Here is an 11,608-nt window from a genome sequence, read left to right as displayed (position 1 = left end):
GCTTGTCATGACTTGATGAGTTTGTACGTTTTCTATTTTTAAATCACAGACTGAGCAGTTCTCTGTGATATCTGTAAATCTGTGGATATTGCATATAACCTAACACTTTAAACTTCTCCACATCTTTTTCTCTTACTGATATGCTCCTTGGTCTTCATGAAATTGTTTAATGTTCCCTAACAAAACTCAGAGGCCTTCACAGATTAATACCGAGATTAAATGACACACGGGTCAGGTGGACTTTGCTAATGAAGTGACTTCTGGAAGCAACTGCACCGGATTTTATTTTGAGGTATCAGAGTAACAGGGGGCTAAATATGAATTCAGATGACACGTTTCAAAATTTTATTTGGAAAAAAAAAGGCTTAAAACCTTTGTTTTATTTTCCTTCCAGCTCACATTATTTTTGTTGGTCACATACAATCCCATTACAAAAAAACACAAAAGTTTGTTTTTGGAAAGTGACTAAAATGTGAGAAAGTTGATGAATACTTCTGCTGGAATGGTTTCCTCGCCGGGATGTGGTGTGAGGAGGGGGTCTTCCTCAGAGGACCGCGCTCAGTAGTGCTGACTTTTTAATTTTTAATGTAGATGTTTGGATTAGGGACCCTCAGTCCTTGTTTACATCCTTCTGATGTTGCAGGGCCTCATCTCCAAACATTGTACCGCAGCTCAGCTGTGGGGTTTGGGGGTGGGGTGGGGGAAGCTGCACCGTGCGCCGGACTACTGCTGCTCCTGCTATGCATTTGTAGTTTAATTCACGCAAGCTGGGATGGGACAGGAGTGACGGGGATTTCTCAGGATGCGTGACTGTAACAGGGGGAGGGGGTCAGTTTGACGTGTTTGGGGGAGGGGAGGGGGTGTATCAAGGGGTTGGGATAATTGCTGACTCCATTATAAGGGGCACACAAAAAAAAACACGCCACAGCAGCATCTCTGGTCTGAAGCCCACCCCTCCTAAATGAAAATGAAGTTGTGTGATCCCACTATAGCTCATTAACAGCAGGTCCGCTAATGAGCTTTCAACAGGGTGGGGGGCTGGGGAGATGAAGGGGTAAGAGTAAGGGGTGGTGGTGGTGGTGAGGTTATTGCGCCAGATGCACACACGCCCACTCCCACCAATTACCACTGTATGATTGAGAAGAAGGAGGAAGTGGGGGACAGCAGCCCCGCCCCCTCGGCCCGCTACTGTCCGCAGAGACGCATAAAGAGAAAAAAAAACAACAGTGACCCAGCGGACCGGTAACATCTCAGCACGCTGGGCGCCACGGTTAGCGCCATAATGGACCCAATTATGCAAGGTAAGGCGATATACGGAGCAGAATGCGGCACGCCAGGGCCTGCAGCAAGCTGATATCTCCTTCCCTGCGTGCCCTTTGTCTTCTTCCTGCCGTCCACACCTACCTGAGCCGCTCCTCTGACCCACACAGGTCAGGGTGTGGGCGACGGACGCAGCCAATGGCGGTCACAAGTTCAGCGTTGGTCAGCCAATGAGAGCCGTGGAGTTGTTTGTGACCAGCGGTTCGAGGTGGACTTTGAGACCCTGTGTGTGTGTGTGAGGACTCGGCGAGGACGCCGCAGGCCACAAGCTCAGGTGTAAAAAGCAATAAGAACGAGCTGCTCACACATTAACAGGTTAGCACTGTAATGGAAGAAGTGATATTGTGGCGGCGTGACGCAATCCCGTGACACGAGGCTGTCCTTTCAACTCCTCGAGCCTGTTTGTGAACGTAGCTCTCTGAGTGAGTTTAACCGCTTTCATAATGATCTGGAAGATGGAAGCCAAAGAGCGAGTCGAATGCGTGGAAAAACTAACAGAGAAATCCTCACCAGAGTCGTGTCGAGTTAGAAAAACGTCTCAGTGATTTTAATGTGTGTGAAATCGACTTCTTTTTTGTGTGTGTTTTATTTAGCTTTACGTCATGTTATGATGTTATTCCCTCATCAAAAGCCTACATGGTTTCGATTCCTTCATGCCTGTTTGAGAAATCCTTTAATCTCCATGGCAACCATTCAGCTGAACAAAAAAAAAAAAAACGCCTGCGTAGACCTAGCCCCGCCTTCTGGGACGCAGCGCCGCCTTCTCAGAGCTGCAGCTTCCAAGTTTCTGAGCTTCCTGACAGAGCAGCCCTTAGCTACGACTATCTGACTCGGCTCCTTCAGACTAGCCAGCAGCAATTAGCAAACACCTGGTGGAACTACAGATCTACTGAGCTCATTATAGGAGCTATTTCTCAGTTAAATACGTTGTTAAAGGGTAAATAGAGGAGCGGTGCTGTGATGACTTCAGAGAGAGCAGGAGTTTTTAAAGAGACAGAGGCCCAATTTCAAGGAGTTAAATAACAAGGTAGCATTTCTTTCAAGTCATATTTGATATACAATATAAAGCATTTTTTAAACAACTGATTTAATAGCTACTTGATTACGCTATAAAATGACACTATGTGCCTGGGAAATACATAATACTGGCCCTTTAAATGATCTGGTGGGAGATTCTCCCTTTGTGTTTGCTCCCATGCTTCACAGTTGAGTTCAGGGTTGGTCATGGTCACAATGGTTAAACAGCATCGCTCCTCTATTAATTACAGTCTCATTATTCAGCTGGACATGTTTTATGTCTGATGGAAATTATTCTCTCTGTACCTGTTTGCATTTGATAACTGTAATCTGGCCTTTACGCTGCATCTCTGGACCTTAAACAGGACAATAAAGGGAAAGGATTCAAACACCTTATTTGATATAAACTTGACTGAAACAAGTGCAACCAGTCAATGATGGAGGATTTAGGCTGAAAACAACAAAGGTTCCCTTTGAACGTTTCTGGACAAGAAAAGGTATTTGAATGTATTTCAAAATGGAGAGGAGGAGAGTCATTCTTATTTTATCTTACAAAATGTTCGCCTGAGAAAAACCAGACTCCTGTTCTACGCTTCGCTACATACTGAGGTGCCGGACCCTTGGCTATTGAGAAATAATTACTTCCTGGAGGCATGGACTCTTCTTCTTCTTGTGTTTTTGTTTTTGTCAGTTAGCAAGAAGACTGGAGGTGTGCATTAAAGGTGTGAACTCTGCTGAAGTCTTACATTTTATCCAATCACTAACGTTGACTACAGGCAGACTTCAATTGTAAAACAACACAGAAAATCCACGTCATCGTTCACAATTTCTCCCTCTGGTCGCTGATTGGTCCGGGTGAAATTCTACTGGAGAGAATTTGAGTTCATGGGAGAAAAATCAAGAGGAACACCGAAGAGAGATGAGAATCAAGTGGAATCGCGTAGGAAGGCAATGGAAAGGCTAATTCTGGCAGGTTATGGATTTGCAAAAGGTTGATTTTCTTCTGCAGAAAGGCTGCCGCTAAACATGCAATATGAGCAAGTGAGTTGCTCAGGAAATACAAAGCACGTTCACTAGCAAAATCCTCGGCAGTTGCAATCTTCCTTTTCCACAAAGGAAAAACCTCCAATAAAATCAGCATTAGAAACACGGAGCACCCACATCAAGTTCCGACTTAAAACTGATTGTTCCCTGAGCCATCTTCTTCTGCTTCTATATGAATAGTTATGAGGAACTGAAAGCTCTTCTAAGACCCAACCAGAAATTCAGATTAAGTATAAGATGATTAGCTCTGAAAATTCAACAACAAAGGGCCTGCATGAGCTGTGTGTTTGCTCTGCTATGGGCCAGGCCTGTGGCAATGAGAGGCTCTCACTTGTGTATGAGGCGATGGTGCTTTATCATGTAAAAAGCCAATTAACTGTGAGTTTTTAATTACATTTCTCATGGTATGCTGTGTGAAGCTTCCAGTCGTCTCTGCAGACCTTGCCCTGTTGTCGTCTTCTTCCTCCTCCTTCTCCTCCTCTTCGGAATAGGCGAGGAGGAGGAAGAGGCCCGGGATTAAAGGAGGGCGAAAAACAAGGGGGGAAAAGATGCACTTGTGTTGCGGTCAGACAAACTGCAGGACTCGGCTCTTTATCCTCACACATTTCCCCACAATTCCCACTTTCTCCCAGCCGTTCCTCCTCCCACAGTGACCGCAGTGCGAAACCTGAACCGAGGAATTACGCTTGCTTTGTCTCGGCTTCATCCGCAGAACCTCAGCCTCACCGTCGATGGGGAGGGAGTCCGGGCAGGAACACATCAGTCCTGTTCATGCTTTAGTAGTGGGAGACAAGGACGAGCTCTGAGGTCACCGCAGTTTGTTCAGCGGTAAGAGCTGCTCACGCCACGGGGTCACTAAAACCAGGAAGGTAGAGCACAGCGCACCAGAATAGACTTTAAAATACCATTGTCAGTTTATAAATCACTGAATGGCTTATCAATGAAATACATTAGAGATCTGTTGGTGTTGTGTAAACATCCATTAACCAAGCATGGAGACGCAACATTCAGCTTCTGTTCTCCAAAATATGGAACTTCCAGAAAACTTGCAAAGACGCAGAAACACAGAGTTCCTTTAAATCAAGGCTAAAAACCCAGCTGTTTAGAGTTTGGCTTTTTGATTGAACTGAAGCTCCATTATCAAATACAACTGCAAACTGTATCAACACATACAATAACTGCTACAATTCAGCTCTGCTCAGTGTACATTTACATCGCCATGTACCATCAAATATCCTCACAAAAAAAGCGACTCAATCCATTGTAGAGGCAGATTCAAAGTCTACCTCTGATATGTTTGCACACCAGACTGATATGTGTGGTGTGCACATGTTTTTTTGGGTGACCTTTTTCTGGGGTTAGAAAGTCTCAGAAATTCCTGCAGATTTCATAAAATCATTGACTTGCAGCAGTCGTTCCTCAATGGACAGTTGATTGAATTGTGTTATTGACTTTGGTACCAAGCATACATGTAGCGACAGTGGAGAGGAAAACTCCCCTATAACAGGGCTAAACCTCCAGCAGAACCTGGTTTGGGTTCTGATGTGAAGGTGCTTTTATGCTTACCAGAGTCCAGAGGTAACAGCAGCAGCAGCAGCTCCTTCAGTGGACTCATCTAAGGAGGTTCAGTAAGAAGATGCTTCTTCCTACTCCCTTTCAGACACGTTGACATCACTTATTTTGTTGTTTGACTATTTTGATTGTTGCTTACTTTTTTGTTTATTCCTTTATTTATATTTGTTTGTTTCTGTTGTCGTGTGATTAAAAATGCTAATGCTCCAGGATTTGCTTCACAAACACATCATGATGCAATTCTATGATGCTTAATGAAATTTTACATGTTCAAATAAAAATGATGTCATACAGTTTTACATTATTAACCATTTTTGAATTTTATAACTTTCGTATTTTGATACTCATTCTACTTAAATCATTATGAAGCGATTTAACGTAATTGTTTAAATTCCTTGAATTAAAAAAAAACACATTTATGCTTGTTTAACAGGTCGTTAAGGGTAAATAAATTACAAACAACAAAAAAAAAACGTTAAAAAAACACCACCTGTCAGAAGCGTGTTGCTGGTTTTCCATCATGAACTTTCATTCATGGATGCAAATTGCTCTGATCTTAAACTCCATGACCTTCCTTGCGAACGTGACACAAAGACTTTCCCAGGTAATCTCTCTCTTACACACACACGCCCCCCCCCCCCCCCCCCCCCCCCCCCACACACACACACACAGAGCAACAGAAATCCAAACAAAAACTCTCTCGGGTCAGTCAGTTCTCTTCCTCAGCCGGCCGACGGGGGGGCTGGTCTGTAAATGTTGGAAAACTGGATCCTGACCGTACAACACGTTGCTGCCCTCCCCTTTCGCTCCACACACCCACCCACCCACACAAACACGCCCACTCAGAGTGCTGGGGTCAGAGGTGCATTCTTGACGGTGAGCATAGTAAGTTTGGGATGCAGAGTTCAGTCCTGTGACAGGTGAAAGGCCCGGGGGCAGGTGAACTCCATCACCTGCCCGACTAACCAACATCCTCCACATGCATCCTCAAAGAGGCGTCACAACTCCAAAACTTCTGTCTTGCTCTTCATGGTGCTTCATTTCAATGCTGCATTTCACCACTGAAACTGAACATTTATTAGTTACCTTGTCTTGGTTGAACGATTGCGCTGCAATCAAAGTTAGTAAAGCAGCCTCTTAGAGAAGAACTTTCTTGCTGAACAAATAGTGATTTGTTACGCATGTAGGACATAGATAACAACAACCAACACGATATAAGTATGAAGCCGTTCTTCCGGTTAGAAATCAGGTAGTTCCTTTTTCTTTAGCTAGCTTAAACCTTACATTGATAAAATATGTCAGTTTCTTAAAGCATTAACCACCGAATGTTTCGAAAACCACCAGGACTCCCACATGTCAACCATAAACGAGGCTCACTGCAGTTATACCTGCAAATCACCTCTAACAGTTTTGCACAATGGAAGCTGCGGTATGTAACTTTTCTAAGAATCTATGCTCTTTACCTAATTGTTAAAACTGTCACTATGTTGTGAGACACGTGATAATATGTGACAGATAATTTGTGAAAAAATTGAGCTCATCTAACAGGTCAGAAAACAACCAATCAGAGCCAGGAGGAGGTGTCTTAGCGCTGTCAATCGTCCTTGTGTACACACTTCTCTCACCCCTCCTCTTGCTCTCTGCTTCTCTACAGCTGGTTCACCACAACTTAGCCTTGCCACAAAGGCTAAGGCTAGTTAGCATGGCCACCGATGGCCACGGCGGGTAAACAGTTCCTGTAACGGTAAGTTGTTTCTCCGCCTTTAGCACATTTAGTAGCTCAGGGAGGAGCTTGATTTTTCTCATAGATTATCTGTCTCATATTAAATCGTCATAACATGGTGATAATTTTAACAAGTATGCAAAAAACCCCGCATTTTTAAAATAAAAGTTACCCCGCGTATACGCTCGCTCGGTCACGTTGGATGAAGACTCTGTGTGAAAATCAATTCTCAGTTGAATTTTGGCCTGGTCTTTATTGACCTTTCAGGAAACAAAAATGGAAAATGAAAAGGTAGATCAAAATATATACACAAATATATGTTACATGCAGCTGAGACGTTTGTTGCTCTCCAGGAATCCCTCCAACAGCGTGAGCGCATGTCTGATAGGAAACCACAATGGGTTATTTTTACTCACTGGGTAAAAATACTCAGCTCTTTCATTAGTGCATCTGTATGTATTTTGGCATTTTTTGTTTATTTTGTTCATTTAGATGTTTGCAGAAACTCCTGACAGTGCCATTTGAGGCCCAAAAGGACTTAATGAAGAGTTTTATTATTTGCTAGAGAAGGTTCCCATTTTAATGAGTATCTTCTGTAAACTCAGAGCTCAACAGGAATATTATGAAAATGTACACGAAATGGTTACTATTGTTCCTTTATTTATTGGAGATGATTTTCCAGTCTACCAAATTAAAAAACTTGACTACTTTGTTTGCTAAATGAGTGAATAAATGTTTAATTCATATACTGAGACAGAAGTATAAGAGTTTTCACGATCCAACACAAAAAGGAAGAAGCAATAGAAGAAATGATCAAGAAATGGGAAATGATCGAATTCAGTCCAATCAAATGGAGTAAAAGATCATAAAACAGAATATTCGTATTAAAAATCATTTTTTTCCTTGCTGTTATTTGCGTGTGGTGTGGATTGCAGTGTTGCTGCTCAGTAATCAGGTTTCCATCCCCTGATTGTTCAGCTTGCTGCTGATGTGTGTGAGTGATACGGCAGAAAACGGGTCGGGACAAACAGGACAAAGCCGGTCAACTGGCGGGGAGGGAAAGCCGGGTCCGGGAGCGGGGGCCCGCTGGTGCCGAGGTCGTGGGATCAGAGCGGGTCACGGAGGTGTGGGAGTGTCTGCTCGGCCCTCTGACCTTTGTGACTGAGGCCGTCTATAATCCTGTCCTCAAAGAGGGAACGGGCATAATGGACAGCAGATGAATGGAGTTAAACGGCGACCATTAGGCGGATCTGTGTCGCTATTCTTCCAGTTTGTTTAGTCCAGGTCAGTCTGACCGCTTTGGTGAAATCGAGCGCATGATGAAGGGGTCTGGAGAGGACACTGGTTTGTACTGGAGCTGACCAGCCATCCCAGCTTACAGAGGGATAAATACGACGGTCATTGCCAAATGGCGCCTCCCTTCTGCTGTCCCAAACGCTGACAGACATTCACTCCCTTCCCCAGAAAGGTTAATCCTGCAAAACAACAATCATATCACATGAACTGATTTTGACATTTTACTTTCACTTTCAATCTAAAGGTTGTGCAATCACACATTTTTTGTCTCTTCTTACTCAAATAACGATTTCATAGATCTCAAACTGGAGTTTAAATATTATCCGCTCCTTGCAGAGTAATCCAGCCGTATTAAAACAATAACTCCTCAATTTAGTACTAAGTCATGCCAAATTTCGTTACCTGCTTTTTGATGTCTTTCATTTTGTGGTGCCCCACAGTCTGTGCTGCCCTGGGTAGAAAGCCGTGCTGATCATATCGAGTACCGCTGAAGCTGCACTTTGGATCGTTTTAGTCCAGCCTCCAGCTCATAAGATGTCCTGACCCCGACTTCCTGTGACTATTTACAGAGCAAAAGGACTGATGAGTACTCTGACAATGGGCTGGTTTGTCCAAAACACTTGATTACTGTCTTTTCATTTGTTGAAATTAGTTATAAACAGTTATGAGTATTTAAAAACTGCTGCGTATACATTAGAAGATGATATTCTGCAAATGTCTGACCTATCCATGTGTGAATATTGCTTTCTTAATGCGCTCTCTTTGTATAAACTGTCAGGTAAATTAGTCGATCCGTTTTTTAACGACAGGTACAACTCAGTAAATACTGTAGTTTTCTGAGTACTCCCAGATAAAGAGACATTTTAAAGCAATGGTAAAACAGGATTTGGACTCAATTCATGGTATGTCATCGAAACAAAAGAAACAAGTAAAATTCCTACCTAGTGGCATTTCAGAATTGATTGATAGGCCACAGTTTTAATCCACATTTCTGTCAAAGAAATAGTCCCTGTAGAGGGAACGTTGGAGGAAAGTTGGCAACTCTGATCTCAAAATCTAACGTAGAAAAGAGCAGCTTATCTAAAGTTGTGATCATTGTTAATCGATCGAGTGTTTTCACAACTAAAGTGAAAATGTTTTCACATTGTTTGAAGCGTTGTAGGGTAGTTAGCCTGGTCCGTTTTCAAATTCGACTGGTTCTGCAGTGTGGAACTGGAACGTGATTCAGCTGGTTTTGATTTTGTTGTCAGATAAAAGCAGGAAGTGTCTCCACTGTAATTTTCTTTGGAGAAGTTTATCATAAATCAAAGATAAATGTGACTCAGCTGCTCATCTTCTTGGTCGCTGGTTCTAATCAACTTTACGTCTAATTTGATTCTTTCTCGTTTACCTTGCAGACAATTTAATCCTAAATTTCTTTTGGGTGTTTGTAACGTCACCCACAGAAACACCCTGTAGCTAGTTTGAGAACCTTGGCTGTAAGTGGTGTATTAGGAAGCAGAGTTGGTGCAGTGGATCAAAAGCAAGGTCACAAACGTTATTATTTGTGAAACAAATTATGTATTTTATTAAGCACATAGTTCTGCTTTTGCTTTGCTTTGCTTCCAAGGTGTCTGATTTTTAAAAGTCTTTTAAAGCGAGTTTTGATCAGAAGTTGTCCTCTTTAGACTCTGGTTGCTTTTTCTAATTAGTCCAGCATATGTGACTATTTGAGATATTCATTCTTGTTTTTAACTGTGACCTGTGAACCTTTTAGGCAGGAGAGTTTCCTGAACTCAACATAAAAACCAGCTTCACTCACTGCAAATCAGTTGAATCTGCTGGGTTTCCTTAGACAGAAAACATTTTAGCCAGTTTGAACTTGACAGCATTGGTTGACGGTGATCAATTGGCACGTCTGTAATTCAATTGGATTGATTTGTTTTGGTAAAGGACCTTGTGAACTGACTCGATGTAAATAAACAGAACTGAATTGTGTATAATACTTTACTGTGAGTGGATCCTTATGTTGCAGGATGCCATAACAAAGAAACAATATGTTTCCTTTACTTTGTGAATGGAAGACAAATAGGAGATAAAACAGGATTTGACTCACAGAAAACAATATTTCAGCACCAGCAGAGTGATTCCCAAATTACATTTAGCTGAAAATGTGTAGTACAGTGATGAACTACAGTAGGGTACAGTGCATCTGTAGGTTTGCACTTCTTTTTTGCTTCTTTGCTTTGGCACAAAGGCTATATATTCTGTAGATAGTTTTTTAAAGGCCTGATACATTTTCTCTTAGCGTGAAGAAAACTTAGGTCAGTTTTAGCTAAAAAATGGATAATAGTGTTACAATTTCATCCTTTAATGCATTCATACAGCACACATTTCTACAATGACACATTTATATCCCAACCAAGAGAAAACATTTGATGAAAAGTTGGTGCTGTGTAGCTTTTCGACGGCAGCGCAAATAGGGGAGGGGGTGAATCTGTTTATGATATTTATCTTGTGTTTAATTTTGTTTTTAAATCAGATATTCAATAATTCAACAGCGACAGTAAAAGCACCGCGTTACACTGGTTTACAGAAACCTAATCATGTCACCATCAGCTGCCGCATGGTGCGGGTCCTGCCGGTGGAGAAGATCGCCCCCTGCTGCTTGTTTTATGGAACTGCAACATGTTTTGTTTATTTGGTCTCCAATAGAGAAACTTGCAGAGGAGAGAAGAGGACAAAAAAAAGTGTACTCGAGTCAGAATAGCTCTACTTCAACATACTTTTACTGGAGTAAAAGTAAAAAGAAACTAAACTACTCAAGTGTTAGTAAAAACTATTTGGTAAAAAGAAGACTCAAGTACTGATATCTGATTTGATATTTGGAATGTTGTCATCAGAAAGACAAAAATACAAAGCTGTGTACAAATCATGGTATTCTATAGACCAAAATGAAAATAATAAGATGAGTAAATCTAATTAGTTACTACTCACCTCTGGAAATGTCCTTAGATCTTTTAAAGCTGCTGAAATTTTACATCCATATGACCTGAAGTCCAGATGCAAATGAAATTAAATATAAAATCAAACTTCATCCTGGGGGGAAATAATCAAACATGGTGTGATTTTAATAAGCAGAATAATGTGAGTGTTTGAAAAAAGTTGGAGAGTTTCCTCAGAGTGAAAGGCTGATTTACATTCTTCCGTACGAACGGGTTTAATCTCAGAAATCTTTGATGTTTTAGCTAAAACAATGTGGACATAACCATGTCATCTTTCTTAGAACAGCTGGTGGGATACAGAAGGTAAAATAATCCTTGCTAAAGAGCTCCTTCAGTGACAGACTGCTGCATCCTAAATGCACAAAGGAGCGTTATCGCAGATCCTTCCTCCCAGCAGTGGTTAACCATCACAGCTCCCAGTGAAAACAATCCACGCTGGTATTTGTACTGTTATTTGCTCAAGTTTTAGTCATTTCAAGTACCATTTCAACTCGTCTCGATCACCTCTGATTTTCAGTACGGTTGTTATTTTTCATATATTGTAAATTGTCAGATTTTTAATGGACAAATGCAAATTCAGATTATGTACATTTAAAAAAAAAAAGTTATCCTACTCAGTTGCACATCCCTCGGATGAGAGAACGACATTTCT

The 11,608-nt window shown here is 41.7% G+C and overlaps 1 long non-coding RNA gene across 1 annotated transcript; it reads right to left on the bottom strand.

Moving 5' to 3' along the window:
* Positions 1-7,437: 7,437 nt before the first annotated feature.
* Positions 7,438-11,362, bottom strand: LOC116708233 (uncharacterized). Its single transcript, XR_004336632.1, has 3 exons — positions 10,565-11,362; positions 8,375-8,531; positions 7,438-8,151 (listed from the first exon to the last, which is right to left on the bottom strand). It is a non-coding gene; the product is annotated as an uncharacterized LOC116708233 (long non-coding RNA).
* Between the last annotated feature and the right edge of the window lie 246 nt (positions 11,363-11,608).

Source organism: Xiphophorus hellerii, chromosome 18 (assembly GCF_003331165.1).
Source record: "Xiphophorus hellerii strain 12219 chromosome 18, Xiphophorus_hellerii-4.1, whole genome shotgun sequence".
Taxonomy (NCBI): Eukaryota; Metazoa; Chordata; class Actinopteri; order Cyprinodontiformes; family Poeciliidae; genus Xiphophorus; species Xiphophorus hellerii.
This window is presented reverse-complemented; position numbering and strand designations above follow the sequence as displayed.